Source organism: Martes martes, assembly GCF_963455335.1.
Source record: "Martes martes genome assembly, chromosome: 3".
Lineage (NCBI taxonomy): Eukaryota > Metazoa > Chordata > Mammalia > Carnivora > Mustelidae > Martes > Martes martes.
In genome coordinates this window covers 194798798-194815921 of record NC_137890.1, presented here as the reverse complement: position 1 = coordinate 194815921, position 17124 = coordinate 194798798, and the positions used below count along the sequence as shown (strand labels likewise).

At 45.1% G+C, this 17124-nt stretch overlaps 1 protein-coding gene across 1 annotated transcript in view; it reads left to right on the top strand.

Annotated features, from left to right (window-relative positions):
- GULP1 (GULP PTB domain containing engulfment adaptor 1) overlaps positions 1-17124 on the top strand; it is a 257041-nt gene that overhangs the window by 84410 nt on the left and 155507 nt on the right. The window lies entirely within an intron of this gene.

Here is a 17124-nt window from a genome sequence, read left to right as displayed (position 1 = left end):
TGAGCACATGTTTCAAAAAATAACTTCTGGGGACGCCTGTGTGGTTCAGTCGATTGTCTGACTCTTGATTTTAGCTCAGGTCTTGATCTCAGGGGTCGAGAGTTCAAGCCCAGAGCTGGGCTTCACACTGGTCATGGAGTCTACTTAAAAAAATAAATAAATAAAACCAAAAAACTTCTGTTATCATTTTGTTCTATATCATTTAAGGTTTTATTGGTTTTCCGCTTTAAACAAAGTTGGGATGTTTCTTTGTTGAATTTCTTTAATATTTTTGTAACAAATCTATTTTGCTCTGACAGTATAAATTAATGTTTCATATTTTTCTTTGTATCTGTTAAGATAAACATAAATGATTTTAAAATATTTTTGAGATTGTGTTTCTTATTCATAATATCTTTATAGATAGATTGGTATGTACATCACTCATTTTGCATTGGTAGAGTTACTAAAATTAGCATCATTGCTCAATGGCTATAAAATTTCAAAGGCTTTTTGTTATTACTGAATTTACCTCCAGAAAGTAGTAATGAGTTACAGTTACAGTTTTTGTTAGCCGTTTTTGAAAATGTTGATCCATGACTTAAAATGTTTTCATTCAAAGAAATTCCCAAACAAAACCTAGTTTGTGTTGAAGAAAAATTTCAAAATTAAGTTAACCTTCTAAATTTTACTAGTAAGCTGTAGCATCGTTTACTCACGTATATTCAACCAATGTATCTCTTACATAACTAGATATAAAAGAAAAGCAAATATTGTATATCGATAATCTTTCTACACTGTCTAAAAATACATTATTTATAAATGATAACACATATATTTATTCAATTAGTATTTAGTGGAAATTTATTCTTGTACTAAGCCTAAGTAAGCACTATGATTATTTGATTATCATTGATGGTAGTGGTGATGGTAGACATTAAGGACAGGAAGGTATAGAAGTATTTTCTTATCTCTTTTAATCTTCAATAAAATGTGGCAAGATAAGAAATATATTTCATTTCCTTAGGTAAAAGTCGAATGTGCTAGGTGCCAAGAACACTTCAAAAATGAGAGAGACCAGTTGAGTTGTGCTTTTCAGAGTAGGTAGAACTTTGATGGGCGGACATGTAAATGGAGGACCAACTCGGAGCAAAGGCGCAGCTGAGAAAGTAAGGGGGTGTCCAGGACATGGGGAAGGTAAGGCAGATATAGTGGAGTGATGGGAAATATGTTGTGGATTTGGATTTCTGTACTTAGGCGTTTGTATTTCGTCATTATACAGTGAAGGAACGGCTGCAGGGGAGTGAGATGGTCGTGCAGTCCTTTAAGAAGCCATCTGTGTGTTAGACCTCGGAAGGGAGAGCAGACCGAAAGGAAGGGAGGTGATTTACAGACTTTCCTTTCATTTTCATCAGCATCTGTTAAATTCTTGCTGTTTGCCACGTACTGGAAGAACTTGAGAAACTGTAGAAAAAAAGATGAAGACGTAAGCTTCATTCCTGAGGAGCTTGTAGTGTGGGGATGAGGCACGCGGGACCGACAGATGAATGCGATACACCACGGTGGTGTAAGAATTGAATCGCATTTTTAAAAAAGATTTATTTATTTGAGGAGGGGGAGGGCCAGAGGGAGAGGGAGACACAGACTTCCCCTTGAGCAGGGATCCCAGGATCCTGAGATCATGACCTGAGCCGAAGGCAGACACTTAACCGACTGAGCCTCCCAGGCGCCCCCAATTGAATCACATTTTTAAACAAACTATTTGTTAACTACTTATGTTGAGATGAAGGTACTAGATTATCAACTGGTGGGGTTTTCTCAGAGACATCAAGTCTGATGAGGGTTACCAAGGAAGCAATGTTTCTAAACGTTGGAAGAATTCAAAGAAGAAACAGTGGAAATTTTATCTAGGGTGAAATTAATGTAAGTAAAAACCAGGCAGTGGTATCAGTGCTGGGAGGTCAAGGGAAGGGTCTTTTACATTAGGCAAGAGGGGCAAGTCGATGGAATTAACAAAAATGGGGAAAATATGGCAAAAGGGAGATTATTTTGTTGGTAAAATTATAGGTTCGGTTTTAAACACTGAGGACTTTTCCGTCCTCTCTCACTGTGTTCTGTTTGTAGCTTTCATTGCAATTCCTTGTGTAATTGAGGATTCGTTTATTTACCACTAAAAGTGATTGAGTTTCCGGGAACCTGGGTGGCTCAGTGGGTTAAAGCCTCTGCCTTCGGCTCAGGTCATGATCCCAGGGTCCTGGGATCGAGCCCCGCATGGGGCTCTCTGCTCAGCAGGGAGCCTGCTTCCTCCTCTCTCTCTGCCTGCCTCTCTGCCTACTTGTGATCTCTGTCTGTCAAATAAATAAATAAAATCTTTAAAAGTGATTGAGTTTCCTTAAAATGAAAGTAAAAGTACAATAAGGGTAAAAACAAGTTACACCAAACAAAACATGAAATACGAAGTAAAAATTAGTAACCGCTGTGTATGTAACTTAGCTTCAGCCTTTTCGGTGGCCGAAGTGGATATATGTTCTTGCCCTAAAAGCTTAGATAAATCGATTACAAGAATCTTAGTGCAACGGACAGGAAAAGTGAGATTACTACTTAGAGGAGTCTTAAATTTTGCATTGTTGAAAGGAAGGGAACTTTGATAATATATAGTTATAGGTAGGTCAGTTTGGGGAAAGGAAGAATTCAACTTCTCCGGGAAGTCTTCTCTGACTTTCGGAATCTGGACCAGATCCCCCTTCTGTGTGCGATGTACCATGAGCTGGTTTACATTCCTCCATCATACCGTGCGCTGTGGTCTTATCTATCACTTTCCGAGGCTCTAAGATTCTTGAGGGTTGGCTTATCATTCATCATTACAGATACAGACTTTAGTTTTATAGAGGATACTCTGTAAATATTTCTAAAATTCTGAACTGAATTGTTTCTGTGGCTTGTCTTAATTATTGGTGGCCTGGCCTTGACATTTGTGCGAGCTCCGTGTTAGTGTTCTATTGCTGTATGATAAATCACTTCAAAACTTCCCAGGCTGAAACAGTGCTTACGGAGTATCTTACAGTTTCAAGACACAGTTTAACTGGTGCTTCTGGCTCAAGGTCTCCCGTGACGTTGCTGTCATGCCGTCAGCTGGAGCTGCAGTCATTTCAGAGCTCGTCTGGTGCCGAAGAGTCCGCGTCCAGGCTCAGCCATGGGGGCAGGGGGCTCTCTCCGTAAGGCTGCCTTATGATACGGGAGTTAGTTTTCCTGGGACAAGCAGTCCAAGAGGGAGCGAAAGTGAGCACGTCTATGGAAACAACACCCCTTTCCAGCCGAATGTAGGAAGTGTCATTCCATGTGTCGTGAGTTTCATGATGGCCCCAAAAACCTATGTTCAAGTCCTAACCTGTGGTACTTGTGGATGTGACGTTTGGAAAGAGTCTTTGAAGGTTGAACTCAGCTGAGGATCTTGAGTGCCAACATCCTGGCTGAACCGGATGAGGCCCAATAGTCCAGTGGCTTGTATCCTCAAGAGAGGAGAAGGCCCTGTGAAGACAGAGGCAAGGACTCGGGTGATGCCCTCACAAGTCGAGGACCACCCGGAGCCGCCAGAACCTGGAAGAGGCAAGAACAAAACCTCCTTACGAGCCTTTGCAGGTCGTGTGGCTTTCCTGACAACTTGCTTTCACTTCTGGCCTCCAAAACCATGACAGAAGAAATTTCTGTTGTTTTAAGTCACCCCGTTTGTGGTTATTTGTTAGGGCAGCCACAGGAAACTGACGTATCACTTAATGTACCGCCACTTCTGCCATCTTCAGTACCGTAGACGTGAGTTTCAGCTCCAGCCCACGCTCAAGGGCAGGGGAATCACGAAAGGGCATCAGTGCCAGGAGGCAGAGGTTACTGGAAGCCATCTTGGAGGCTGCCTGTTCCCTCAGATGTCTAGATGCCTCCCTTCCTCTGGTGTGTCTTGTAGATGGACCCAACCCTACAGATCAGAGATCACAACCATCTCACGTTCTTCAAAGTATCCTACCTCTCTGATTAGAATTACTTTCCATTTGGAGAGTCAGTTTGGGAAACTTAGAGTCAATCTGAATTCCTTTTTTTAATTAATACCCATAACCTGTAATTGGTTAACCAGTCTTTTTCACTCTGTTCCTTAAATTTTTCTCGCTTGTCTCTCGTTGCAGTCTCTCTTCTCCTGACTACTGGCTTCTGTTGCTTCTTCAAAACCAGCCAGATAGCTGCTAAGCTGTCAGACTGTTTCTGAGCTTTTCCCTGTCAGGCCTTTCCCCGAAAAGAGGCTTTTGAAAACCCGAATAGGATTACGCCGCTCCCTTTATGTTACGTTCTCAGGAAATAGAAGACCCTTGCCATCTGGATCTTGACTTCATACAATTCAAGTTTTATCTTTAATCATTCCTTAATGTAGATCAATGAAATTACATAAAATTGTTTCCTTTCATTTTTGCTCACCTTTGTCTGGGGTTCTCTTTATCCAGTAATCACACAGGTTTTGTTTGTTTGTTTTTTTTTTTTAATTTTTTTTTTTTTAAAGATTTTATTTATTTATTTGTCAGAGAGAGAGAGCGCGCGAGTGAGCATAGGCAGACAGAGTGGCAGAGGGAGAAGCAGGCTCCCTGAGGGGCAAGGAGCCCGATGTGGGACTCGATCCCAGGACGCTGGGATCATGACCTGAGCCGAAGGCAGCTGCTTAACCAACTGAGCCACCCAGGTGTCCCTGTTTGTTTGTTTTTGCACTGAGCAGAATGTCTGATATCATGAGCAGCACAGAATAGGTTTTCATCTGTGTAAACTAATGTTACAGAACAAAGAGTTGAAGACAGAAGAGGCCTGACATCAATAAAATGGCTAACCTTACCGATTAGCCTAAGATGGAAACAAATGAAAGAGAAAAGGAAATGATTGACTCACCATGTGGCAAGACTGGGAAATTTAGGGGTAGGTAAGGGCAAATGCCTGTTCAGTGTAAATGTGCAGAAGTAGAAAGTCAAGAATGTGTGACAGAGAGGGAAAGTTTAGTGATTGAGATCATAAATGAAGTTTAGATTCAACTCTGAGTATAATGTGGTTTTAAGCTTTTAGGATATGAAAAGATACATCCTCATGGACATTACGATCTATTAGGCAGAGAGTGTGAGGAATAGAATGTAGTCATTCAAGACAGGTGTAGAATAGAGATGACAGAAATGTACTGCAATGTTAAGAAAGCAGGAAAGAAGTAGAAGTATAATTTCTTTTGCCCCTTTCTGTTGTGATAAGACTAAAGCTGTTTTGTCTGAAGAGTCTCTAGGGAGATCTTCAGTGGAGAGCAAACTCACATCCCATTCAGGAGATGTATTATGCTTTATCAGAATTTAAATACAAAAGAAAATAACCTTTAAGCCATTCAAGAAATTGAAGAAAACCATTTTGCTATCACTGACCTTTGGCTGTACATTTAAAATTTATGCTCGGTGTATCTATATACGTAAGTGATGCTTCTCCAATAATTAGTGATGTACAGAATAATCTCTATCCATATAGTAACATTACTTTTCATTTAATGAGAAGATTTAAAGGAATCCTGTACATTTATATAATATATAATTGTAGTGAATGACTATAAATTAATTGTTATTTGAATGACATAGTAAAACCTAGCAAAGTGGTTATCAGATATGTTGGTCTCTATGTTGCAAAGTGGTGAACTATGGGCCTTTTAATGTAAACTAATAATTCCTGTCTCAAGGGTATCGTATATTATACCAAAGCCTTTATATGTTTAGAGGTAACATTTTTTTTTTAAGATTTTATTTATTTGACAAGAGAGAGATCACAAGTAGGCAGAGAGGCAGGCAGAGAGAGAGGAGGAAGCAGGCTCCCCGCTGAGCAGAGAGCCGGATGCGGGGCTCGATCCCAGGACCCTGATACCATGACCTGAGCCGAAGGCAGAGGCTTAACCCTGAGCCACCCAGGTGCCCCTAGAGGTAACATTTTTTTAATAAAATATTTAAATTTGCTTTTTAGAGCATGATTTACATTGAGAAACTCTAGCTCAGTGAAAATAAAAATTTTTCAAAGGATCATTTTTATCTGTAGAGATAGAAATAAGTGAGGGAGAAGGTTTTACACTAATACGTGCAGTACGTGAAGGAATGGAAATGGCTGTGTCAGAGGAGGAAACTGGCAGCCACAAGTTACAGATCGCGTGGGTCATCCGTCAGGGGCCGGGCAGTCCGGGCTGGAGCCGTTTGGGTCAGGCGACGTCGGCGAAAGAGCCGCGGTCTGTACGGCAGTCTGTCCTTCCTAGTCGTCAGTCTGCGTTTGAAGAGCCTCGCCGGCCGTTACTGCTCTTAGATGGCGAGTAACAGAAACTCATTCTCGGTAGTTTAAGCAAGAAAAGCAGTCTGCTGGGAGGATAGGAGTTAGTTCGCAGAATCAGAAGGTCATCGGCCACGACAGCTTTCAGGGAAGAGAGGAGTCACAGCTTCTCCAGCAAGTGCGGGAGACCGAAGGGGACGCCGTGCAGCTCCCTCTGGCCCAGTCCTGTGTGGCCGCGCTCTTCCTTCCACACGCACAGAGCGAGTCTGCGTGGCTGAGTTTGAATTATTTGCCCTCCGCCAGCAACAGGGACACTTGATTAACAATTCTCTGGAGACTGTGTACTCACGGAGAGGTTGGAGTCCCAAAAGGAACTTCAAAGTTTTGAGACCACGATGGGAATAGATATGGGGCAGTAAAAACAATGGACGTTTCTTAAAACCCTTCTTCAGGGGGCACCTGGGTGGCTCAGTGGGTTAAAGCCGCTTCCTTCGGCTCAGGTCATGGTCCCAGGGTCCTGGGATCAAGACCCGCATCGGGCTCTCTGCTCAGCAGGAAGCCTGCTTCCCTTCCTCTCTCTCCCTGCCTGTCTCTCTGCCTACTTGCAATCTCTGTCTGTCAAGTAAATAAATAAAATCTTAAAAAAAAAAAAAAAAAAACAAAAACCCTTCTTCAGAACTGTCATTCGAAAGCCACCAAACTCCGATGGCAATGATACCTTGATGAAGATTTTGCAAGGAAAATTAACATAGATTAAGTAATAGTGTTACTCAGGTTTCAGTAGATATGTGCTATTATGAGAAATTTATTCTTTCTTTTATGCATTTTTTTAAAGATTTTATTTACTTGCTTGTGAGAGAGAGCAAGTGAGCACAAGCAGGGGAGCAGCAGGCAGAGGGAGAAGCAGGCCCCCCGCTGAGCAGGGAGCCCGACGTGGGACTCGATCTCGGGACCCCGGGATCATGACCCAAGCCGAAGGCAGTGGCTTAACCGACTGAGCCACCCAGGCGTCCTGTGCGTGTGTTTATTAATCGCCTGTCCTACGTCAGTTGCTGTACTTAGCAGTGAACATGGAACTGGAAGAACTAGTCCTTGGTTTGCGTGGAGTTTCTGGTCTAGCAAGAACTGAAATACAACGACTCGTATATTGCAGTCATTTCAAGATACACGGTGGACGAATTTCTAGGGCTGCTGTAACAGAGAACCACAAACTGGGCAGCTTGAAACAAGAAAACTTCTAGAGACTAGTCGTCTCAGGTCAGGGTGTCCTTAGGGTCGTAGAATCTAGAGGAGGATCCTTCTTTGTTTCTTCTAACTTCCGATGGCTGCTGGTATCCCTGGCCTTGGGACAGCAGAAATACATTCTAGCTCTGTCTTCTTCATATGGCCTTGCTCGCCATGTGTCCCTAGGTTTGTCCTCTCCTCCTCTTATGAATGTACCAGTCATTGGATTTAGGTCCGTCCTAGATCCAGAATGATTTTATCTCTGATTACATCTGTAAAGATCCTATTTCCAAATAAGCTCGATGCTGAGGTTCTGAGCGAACGAGAATTTTGTAGACTCGCTATTTTACCCACTCTAGGAGGGCACAGGACACTATTCCCGGCAGAGTCCCTGAGTCTCTTCTTGGGGTGTGCTGGAGGGGCTACTTAAAGGACTAAGGGTGAACGTTCGGTGGACCCTGCAAGCATTTATGAAGACGCATAGTTCATTAGAAGAACTGACGGCAGTTCGGTTCAGCTGCAGCAGAAATTACTCTGGGTTGGATGTGGTGTGGAGAGGAGAGATGACGGTGAGGAGGCTAATGAGACACACGAGAGGGGAGCTTGTAAGGACTCTGACGTTATCCTGGATACCAGTGGGGGCCACCAGAAGGCATGAAGCTAGTGAACGACCACATCACATTTCTGCGTTGCGGAAACTGTTTTGGGTGTGGTGTAGAGGTGAGAGATGTGGGAGCAAAGCTGGAGAAAGAAAAGCTCGCTAGGCGCATGTGAGGTAACCCGGGTTTGAAGTAGCAGAGGCTTGGCGAGGGAGATGCTGGTGGGAATGAAGGGAAACGGCTGTAGTTCAGTAGGCCGAAAAGGGGAACTGATTTCATGTGAATCACAGACAAGAGGAATCAATACGACGGCGCAGGGTGCTGGTTTCTGAGTCTGGACGACGGTTGTAGGTGCTGAGATTGGAAATGTGAGCGAGAGACACAGAGAGACAGAGAGAGACGGAGACAGAGACAGATGGACACAGAGGGAGAGACCTGGAAACAAAATAGTGGATTCAGTTTCTATATTTTCAGTTTTGATTGCTCTGGTGCTTCTCCATGACTATGTTCAAGAAGCAATTTTCTGTACGGGACCGGTGCTGTTGAGTAGGGAAATATGAGCACATAAATGGTACCTGAAATTGTTGAGTATATTTTGGAAAAGAATTTTTTCTATTATTACTGTATCCAACAAAAGAATATTATGCAGAGTGAAATAATGACATTTAGAAATAATATTTATTTGCTATTTGTGACAACATGGATGGACCTGGAGGGTATTACGCTTAGTGAAGTAAGACAGGGAAAGACAAAATACCTTAGGATTTCCTTTGTATGTGGAATCTAAAAAGCGAAACATGAACAAACAAAACAAAACAGAAACAGATGCATAAACGCAGGGAACGAACTGGCGGTCGCTAGAAGCGAGGGCCCTATGAGTGGGAGGCAAATAAGTGAAGGGGTTAAGAAATACAAACTTCCAGTTATAAAGAAGTAAATCACAGAGACGTAATGACAGAATAGGGAAAAGAGTCAATAGTACTGTAATAACTTTGTATGGTGATGGATGATAACTGCACTTGCTCTCATGGCGAGCCTTTCATTATGTATATAAATGTCAGATCACTAGGTTGTACACCTGCAAGTAATACAGCATTGCCTTGTACTTCCGTTAAAAAAGAATATTTAATGACATAGGAAAAAGCCATTATAAAATTCAAACAGAACGGAAGTGAAAAGGACAAAACTGGGACACAGCTGTATCGATGATCAGATCTCAACACGCTACATCTGCAGCCTTTAATAGGAAATACTCAAAGTAAATGGTTTTCCAGGTCAGTGGTCGCTCTTTCTCGGTGACTTAATTTTTTTTTTTTTTAATTTTAAACTTACTTTTAAAGTATAGTGCACCTAATGAGCATATACTGCTTTTATAATCAGGGAAACATGTGTTTTTTAGGTAAAATGTACCTGAAATATAAATTTTATAGGATTAATGTTTCTAAAAATAAGTACTTGAGTTCAAGGATTGAGGATCTTTTGACTTTGGAGGAAAAGAGTTGTGAGTGAATAAACTATTACACCACCTGAGCCCAGGTAACCCATAAAACACCTTGAAATGTATGTGGGGATATAGATTGTCTGTCCTCAGCTTGGTTAAGTAGTTATTTGATAAATCAGGGGAAGAATTACTACTTTTGAACGAAAAGTAGAAAAGAATGCACATTGAGAGCATTTCTCACCTGATTTTGAAAACCATATGAATGAAGAGCAATTTAATAAAACAGGAACAGATCCTTCTATGCAAGTTGTCATCAGTAATCCCACGTTACCTCACAGATGGTGATCAGACAACATTTCTGTGCAGATTTTACTAATTTTTGTAAGACTGACGTGGTATTTAGATTTCTGGAATGCAAAGTTAGAGCTTTAATATTAAAACCGCTTTATTAGGGCGCCTGGGTAGCTCAGTGGGTTAAGTCTCTGCCTTCAGCTCAGGTCATGATCTCAGGGTCCTGGGATCGAGTCCCGCATCAGGCTCTCTGCTAGGCAGGGAGCCTGCTTCCTTCTCTCTTTCTCTCTGCCTGCCTCTCTGCCTACTTGTGTTCTCTCTCTGTCAAATAAATAAATAAAATCTTTTAAAAAAAAACAACCGCTTTATTATATCCGAAGTTCGTGCTGTGAGAACAGAACATATTTGCATGTTCTTGTTTTTCCCCCACCCAGTTTCAGAATATTAAACAACTATTCCATTAACACATCCTGGATGATATGAAGATGCAATTAAAACTCTCAAGCCATCTTTAGGCTATTTACATTTTTTGGAGTTACCAAGAGATAACACAGGATAATTAATGTTGTGTAAGAATTTTAATAAAAGGCCAAATGCTGGCTACTACTTGCAGAAAAGAAAAATTATTTGACATTTAGGTGGGAAGTATTCTTTTCTTTCAAATTTCGATAATTGCTTAAATAGTTTTGTTTGCCTTGACTCATCAGTACAATTACTTGCTAATTCTAACCTGGGATGAAATATAAAAATTTGTGCTGTTTAAGGACAGTTCAGAATTCAATTATACTTTGACTTGCTGATGACTATAAATTAAGCAGATCTTCTTTCTTTAAAAATAATTTTGAAGTGAAATAAGTCAATCAGAGAAAGACAATTGTGTGATCAATGATTGGTGAAATTTGAGAAACAAGGCAGAGGATCGTAGGGGAAAAATGGGGACAAACCGTATGAGACTCAATCTCAGGAAACAAACTGAGGGTTGCTGGAGGGGGAAGGGTGGGAGGGATGGGGTGGCTGGGTAAGGGGCATTGCGGAGGGCATGTGTTGTGGTGAGCGCTGTGTATTATGTAAGACTAATGAATCATAGACCTGTACCCCTGAAACAAATAATACATTATATGTTAATAATAAAAAAATTAAAGAAAAATCCACAAAAATAAAAAAGTAAAAATAGTTTGTATATACTTTGTAATAGATATACTAGATATATGTTTCTTGGTTAATTATTTATGAGAAAATATAGATAATTACAATAGAAAGGGAATATAAACTCATATTTCATTTATTTCAGTGGGATTTTGACTTTTTCAAAGCACGTTTTTATCTTTTATATTATTTAGTTAGATTACCCCAAGAATATTTTCGATGATTTCTCCTATGAAAAATTTGACTCGGTTAATACTATAGGCCTGGAATTCTACTACACGATATGTCTGCTGGAATTTAGAGGCCTTTTTCATTCTTAAATGGAGTTTTCTAAATTCCTAAATTATCAAAAATCTGCTGCAGGACCCTCAGCAGCATTCATAGTAAAGGGCGGCGGTTAGATGCACAGTCTTTGTCAGGCACTGTTGTAAGCTGTGTGTGCGCCGAGTACATTTACTCCTCGCGCAGAAATTTCTAGGTAAAGAAGTCAGGGTGCCGATGGGAAAGCTTAGCCACAGAGGGATAAAGTAAACTTGCCCAAAGTCAAATGGCGGAGATGGGATTAGAACCCAAGTAGAGTCCTTATTGTGTCCACTCTACTTTCCTGCAAGAAAAAGACATGTGTTAACATAAGAGAGAGTATTTTAATCCAAAAATATCGGGCCCCCCAGGTAGCATTCCCTTGTCATCCCACAGGACAGGCTGATTCTCAGCTCTGTGCTGCGCCCATTAGCGTCCATCCCCCGCGTTTCTGTCCCGCCCTCTGCATCATTTCAAATCCCTTAACTCTACTCTTCTGCCTGACGTTCAGTTGTATAGTTTTATTTACATGTTTTCTAGTATGTATCGTTACAAAGAGTTTCCCAAATAGGCCTCTTATTTTGTTTAATTAGAAAGTACAAAAATAACATTTTGAGATAGTTTTGTGCCCTAGGTTAACCCTAACGCAAACAGCAGTAGTAAGGTTTCAGGGTGGGGAGATTATTAAAGAGCTTTTGATACCCCCTTTTATAATTTAAGCCTATACTTGACATTTAATTATATTTTGAGGAGAAAATTATAAGTTTGGTGTTCCTTAGGAGAAACCAAGCACACGTAGTAATATCCCACTTACAACCTCAAATTCCTGGGTAAAACGCAGAATGAACAGAGATAATTCCGTTCAGAACTGTGCTGGGAAATAGGGAACCCTCTGTAAGCCAAAAAGTATGAGCGGTTTAGAAAGGGATACAGCGTCGGATTTGACTTGTCAGATTTGAAAACCGCAACTCAGTCTGTGCACAGTGGAGGTGGCTGACGGGGGGTGGTGTCGTACCAGAAAGGGCAGGTTCCACGTCCTTGTGGGAGCCGTGGGGAGCCGTGCGTCCAGGGGTCACAGCTGGCTGCTTCGCTGACACACGGCGGGGGACCAGTCAGGTGCTCACACGTGCAGACCCGCTTGTGTCTGCCCGGGCCCGACAGTGAGGTTGTGGTTGCGGGTGGGAGAAAGACCTGTGGAGCGGGCGGGTGGTGAGCCGGTGAGCAGAGTCGGGGAGCGGCCCGTTCCTCAGTGTGTGCCACTGCTCCCCCCCCCCCAACTGACAAGGGACTACGGCGCTGACACTAACCCTAGTGCGATTCGTGTAGGACAGCAGAGGGGTGGGAGACAGATTGCTGGAGTAGAGGAGAATTGAGCAGAAATCGAGTGAATGAAAAAACTTGATCATAGACCTTTAACATTTCAACTAGGCTGAAGCAAAATGAGAACTATTTCAACCTAAAATTCCACTGTGTATTTAAAACATGAGAAATAGGGGTGCCCGGGTAGCTCAGTCATTGAGCGTCTGCCTTCGGCCCAGGTCATGATCCCAGGGTTCTGGGATCGAGCCCCGCATCGGGCTCCCTGCTCAGTCTGCTTCTCCCTCTCCCACTCCCACTCCCCCTGCTTGTGTTCCCTCTCTCGCTGTCTGTCTCTGCCAACTAAATAAATAAATAAGTAAAATCTAAAAAAAAAAAAAGTGAGAAGTTGTGTTTACAAGCAGGGATAAAGATGGAGAAAAAAGGTCATATAGTTCTAAAACAAAACGAGTTACTTTTTGAGAATGCTCTTTTTAATTTTATTTTGTGTAATTCTTTCCAAAATTACTATGTTTAATTTTTATATTATAACATGTCCAAATATTTCAACACTAAAATTGTAGGAAAGTTTTAAGTGTCAAATGGTGCATTAAACCGAAGTTTTAGTAAGTTATTTTCTCGAAAGTGCTAATAGCTGGGACAAAACCGTATAGAACTTGAGTATTTCGCCGTTTATTCTCACTTCTGAAAGTCAGTATAAATAATTTTGAGAAAATAAACCCTGATAAAAAATAAAGTGTTTGTGTACACCTTAAACTTACGTTACTTGTCAAGTATATGGAAAAAATGGGTTAAAAAATGGCTAAGTAGTAAAGAATGTACCTTTTTATTTATACCCCACTCCTCATTTCAGAAATAAATTGAATCCAATTTAAAAAGTAGCCAGTGGCACCCTGGTTCATCCGGCTTTATAACGACGGGGTATTCATCATGGAAAGAGAGCTGGATGCCCGGGTCTCTCTGTAGTAGGACGTATTAACACTTACGAGAAAACAACTTTTTCTGTCTCCCCAGCTCTAGAAGTTTCCACATAGTAGCTTTGTTACTACTCTGCGGTTCTATTACAGATTCTTAGTTCTGTAACGCTGGCTCGTTTCTTTGAACCTGGACACAGTGCTATGGGCTATTTAGCATAGTCTCCCCAAGCCTGACAGGTTTCTGGTCTTACTCTTAGTGTTTCATGCAGACAGACCCTTTGAGCCTGTGTCGAGGAGGTGTTGGGCAGTTTTTTCCCCCTTTGTGATACTGAGGAGACTCAGAATCTTTGGGATTCCTCTGTTCTTTCCAGTTGGCAGAACTGTGAGTTCGTCCACGTTCTTGGGGGTGCAGAGTCAGGCTGCTTCCGTGACGGGTTGGTGTGATGGGTTGGTGTGATGCAGGAGTGAAGAGGAGAACGCGTGTCACTTCCCGTGTGTTTTAAAACCCCACTTGTTTAGTGAATTGGTGCTTTCCTACGTCGTATCCAGTAACTCATTTTCTTCTTAAAAATCACTCACTCTGTAAAGACTTGACCTTTCTTCTCATGGTGCAGATCAGGAAACTGGAGGCCGGAACAGTTGAGGGGCTTCCCCCAGGCGGTCGGGAACGCAGCCCTGAGGACCCTGCTCAGCTCAGGACTCGGGTCCTTCCGACCGAATGTTGGTCGTTTGTGCCACGCATTCATTTTCTCACAATATTTCTTAAACATTATTAGTAATATGTATTGCTGATAGTTTCAGAATTCTTAAGAGGACGGTTGATGATCTGGCTTCCTGCACTTGGCCCTGATTCTCCTGGTTCGAGCCTGTACGTGCACCGTAGATGGTGGCACCCGAGGGCGTCCTTGCAGCCCCCCGCGCGGTGCCGCGAGTCCCCGGACCTGCGGGTTTCCGTGAGCACCGGCGCTCCCCGTCCCGCTCTGAGACTGTGTCCCTGTTGGTTCCTTCATTCCTTCTGCGAACATGGAGCGGACACCCGTGCCTGCCAGTGAGTTCAGCAGGAAACAAAACAGAATCCGCTGCCTTTCTGGGGCTTTCTTGCCAGGGCGAGAGCATTTGTTCACAGCCTCTTCCTTCTCAGTTCCCACGAACTTCTTTAAAAATAGAACCTTTGGTGTCAGCCTTTCACGAAATCTTTTTTCAAGATTCCGTTTTTCCAGTTTCAGAAGCGAGAGTGCGTCCCGTCCCTGGGCCGAGGGGGGGGTGTCAAGCCGACCCCCCGCTGAGCGCGGAGCCCGGCGGCCCAGGGGACCACGACGTCGCCAGAATGAGGAGGTGGACAGTTAGCAGGCACCATGGTTTGTGCCTCTTTTAGAAACAGAATCATAACGGAAGATGACAGTAGGTAACTGGGCAGTTACTGTGGTCGGGGAGATCTGACCGGCCTGTGGAAACGGTGGGCTTTCGGGCGGCGCTGCCGTTTCCTGGCTTGAAGCTCCCACTCACGCGGCGGGGAGTACGTCAGGCCGAGAGAGACGCCGCACGGGGGTCGTGGCCCACGTGCGCGGAAGCGGCCGCCGGGCTGTGTGCGGCGCCGCCTCAGGCCCTTGTCGCGGCCGCCCCGGGCGAGGACCGCCGGGCCCTTCTCTCCGCTCGCGGCCGGCTCCATGGCTCTCCTCGGACGCGGAGTCGTGGCCCCGCGCCTCGGAGCCGCTCGCGTCCCGCGTCCTTCCCTGCCGAGTGCGGCGCCGGCATCGAGGACGTGCGCGCGCCGGGGCGGCGGCGGCGGCTCCAGGCCGTTCCCTGAGCGCGCTCCGGCCTCGCCCGTGTCTCCTCTGCGCGGCTGTGTCGTCGGAACAGGGTCTCTGCCAGGTTTAGAGAACGGGACGGTTTGGCCGAAGCTAATTGAATATTCTGTCGTCCCTCGGCATCTCCAGCCCATGTTTTGTAGCCGTTCCCTGCTTCCGCGGACGATCCACGCGGTTCTACGGCCGCGCGCCGCCGCCTCACGGCTCGGCCGTCGCTCGGGCCCTCCGGACGCTCTTCGGTCCGCGCCGCCGTCCGGGAGAACGCGAGCTCCCGAGACCCGAACTTCGACCTAACAGTCCGCCCGAAGCCGCGTCCAGGCGGGTAGCGACCCTCGCTCGGCCGGACGCCCCGTCGCCGCTCCCTGGCCCGTCGCTCCCCCGCCCCGTCTGCTCCCCGCCCCGTCCGCTCCCCGGCCCCGTCGCCGCTCCCCCGGCCCCGTCGCCGCTCCCCGGCCCGTCGCTCCCCGGCCCCGTCCGCTCCCCCGGGCCCTCCTGGGCGCCGCCGCGGCTCCCGCGGGACCTGCCACTGCTCTGCCTGCGTCCGCCCGTCCCCCCCGACGCCTGCCCTGCCCGGGAGACCTTGTAGTATGATTCACTGTCTTCCTTCCACTCTCACAGACAAGCTTCGTCCGCCTGTCGTCGTGCGGCCTCAGCGGTCGCCACAGCCGGCGACGCTTCTCCAGCGCCCGGCGCGGGTCCATCTGCCGCTTTTCTCGCGCGTCCGCCGCGGCCCGCCGCTGCCGGTTGCCCCCACGGCGGGGCTCCCCGGCCCGGTGGGCGTCCCCGTGGTCTCGTTTCTTCTTCGGTTGCGTCCGCGGCCCCTCCTCCTGCGTTTCTCTGCTTTTCATCCTTTTTGGTCTATTTTCAGTCCTTCACATGCCGCGTAGTCACAGCCTCGAATCTTTGTACACCGCGTTGCTTCTGCTCAGGAAACTACTGTACCTTTCAAGTGTACCTGAAACACTTTCTTAGAAAAGGTCGCCTTTATTTTTTACACGAGTTAAAGTTCTCTTATAACACGCCACCATAGCACTCTTTATTTTTTTTATTTTTTAAAGATTTTATTTATTTATTTGACAGAGATCACAAGTAGGCAGAGAGGCAGGCAGGGAGAGAGGGGGAAGCAGGCTCCCCGCTGAGCAGAGAGCCTGATGCGGGACTCGATGCCAGGACCCTGGGATCATGACCTGAGACAAAGGCAGAGGCTTAACCCACGGAGCCACCCAGGCGCCACCATAGCACTCTTTTTTTTTTTTTTTTTTTTAAAGATTTATTTATTTATTTGACAGAGAGAGATCACAGTAGACAGAGGCAGGCAGAGAGAGAGAGGGAAGCAGGCTCCCCGCTGAGCAGAGAGCCCGATGCGGGACTCGATCCCAGGACCCTGAGATCATGACCTGAGCCGAAGGCAGCGGCTTAACCCACTGAGCCACCCAGGCGCCCCCACCATAGCACTCTTTAAAAGAAAATTTCTCAGGGCGCCTGGGTGGCTCCGTGGGTTGAGCCTCTGCCTCACCTCAGGTCATGATCCCAGGGTCCTGGCATCGAGTCCCGCATCCGGCTCACTACTCAGCGGGGAGCCTGCTTCCCCCTCACTCTCTCTGCCTGCCTCTCTGCCTACTTGTGATCTCTGTCTGTCAAATAAATAAATGAAATCTTAAAAAAAAATTCTCATCATAGGGGTGCCTGGGTGACTCAGTCGGTTAAGCATCTGCCCTCAGCTCAGGCCATCATCTCAGTGTCCTAGGATTGAGCCCCACATTGGGTTCCCTGAGCAGTGGGGAGTCTGCTTC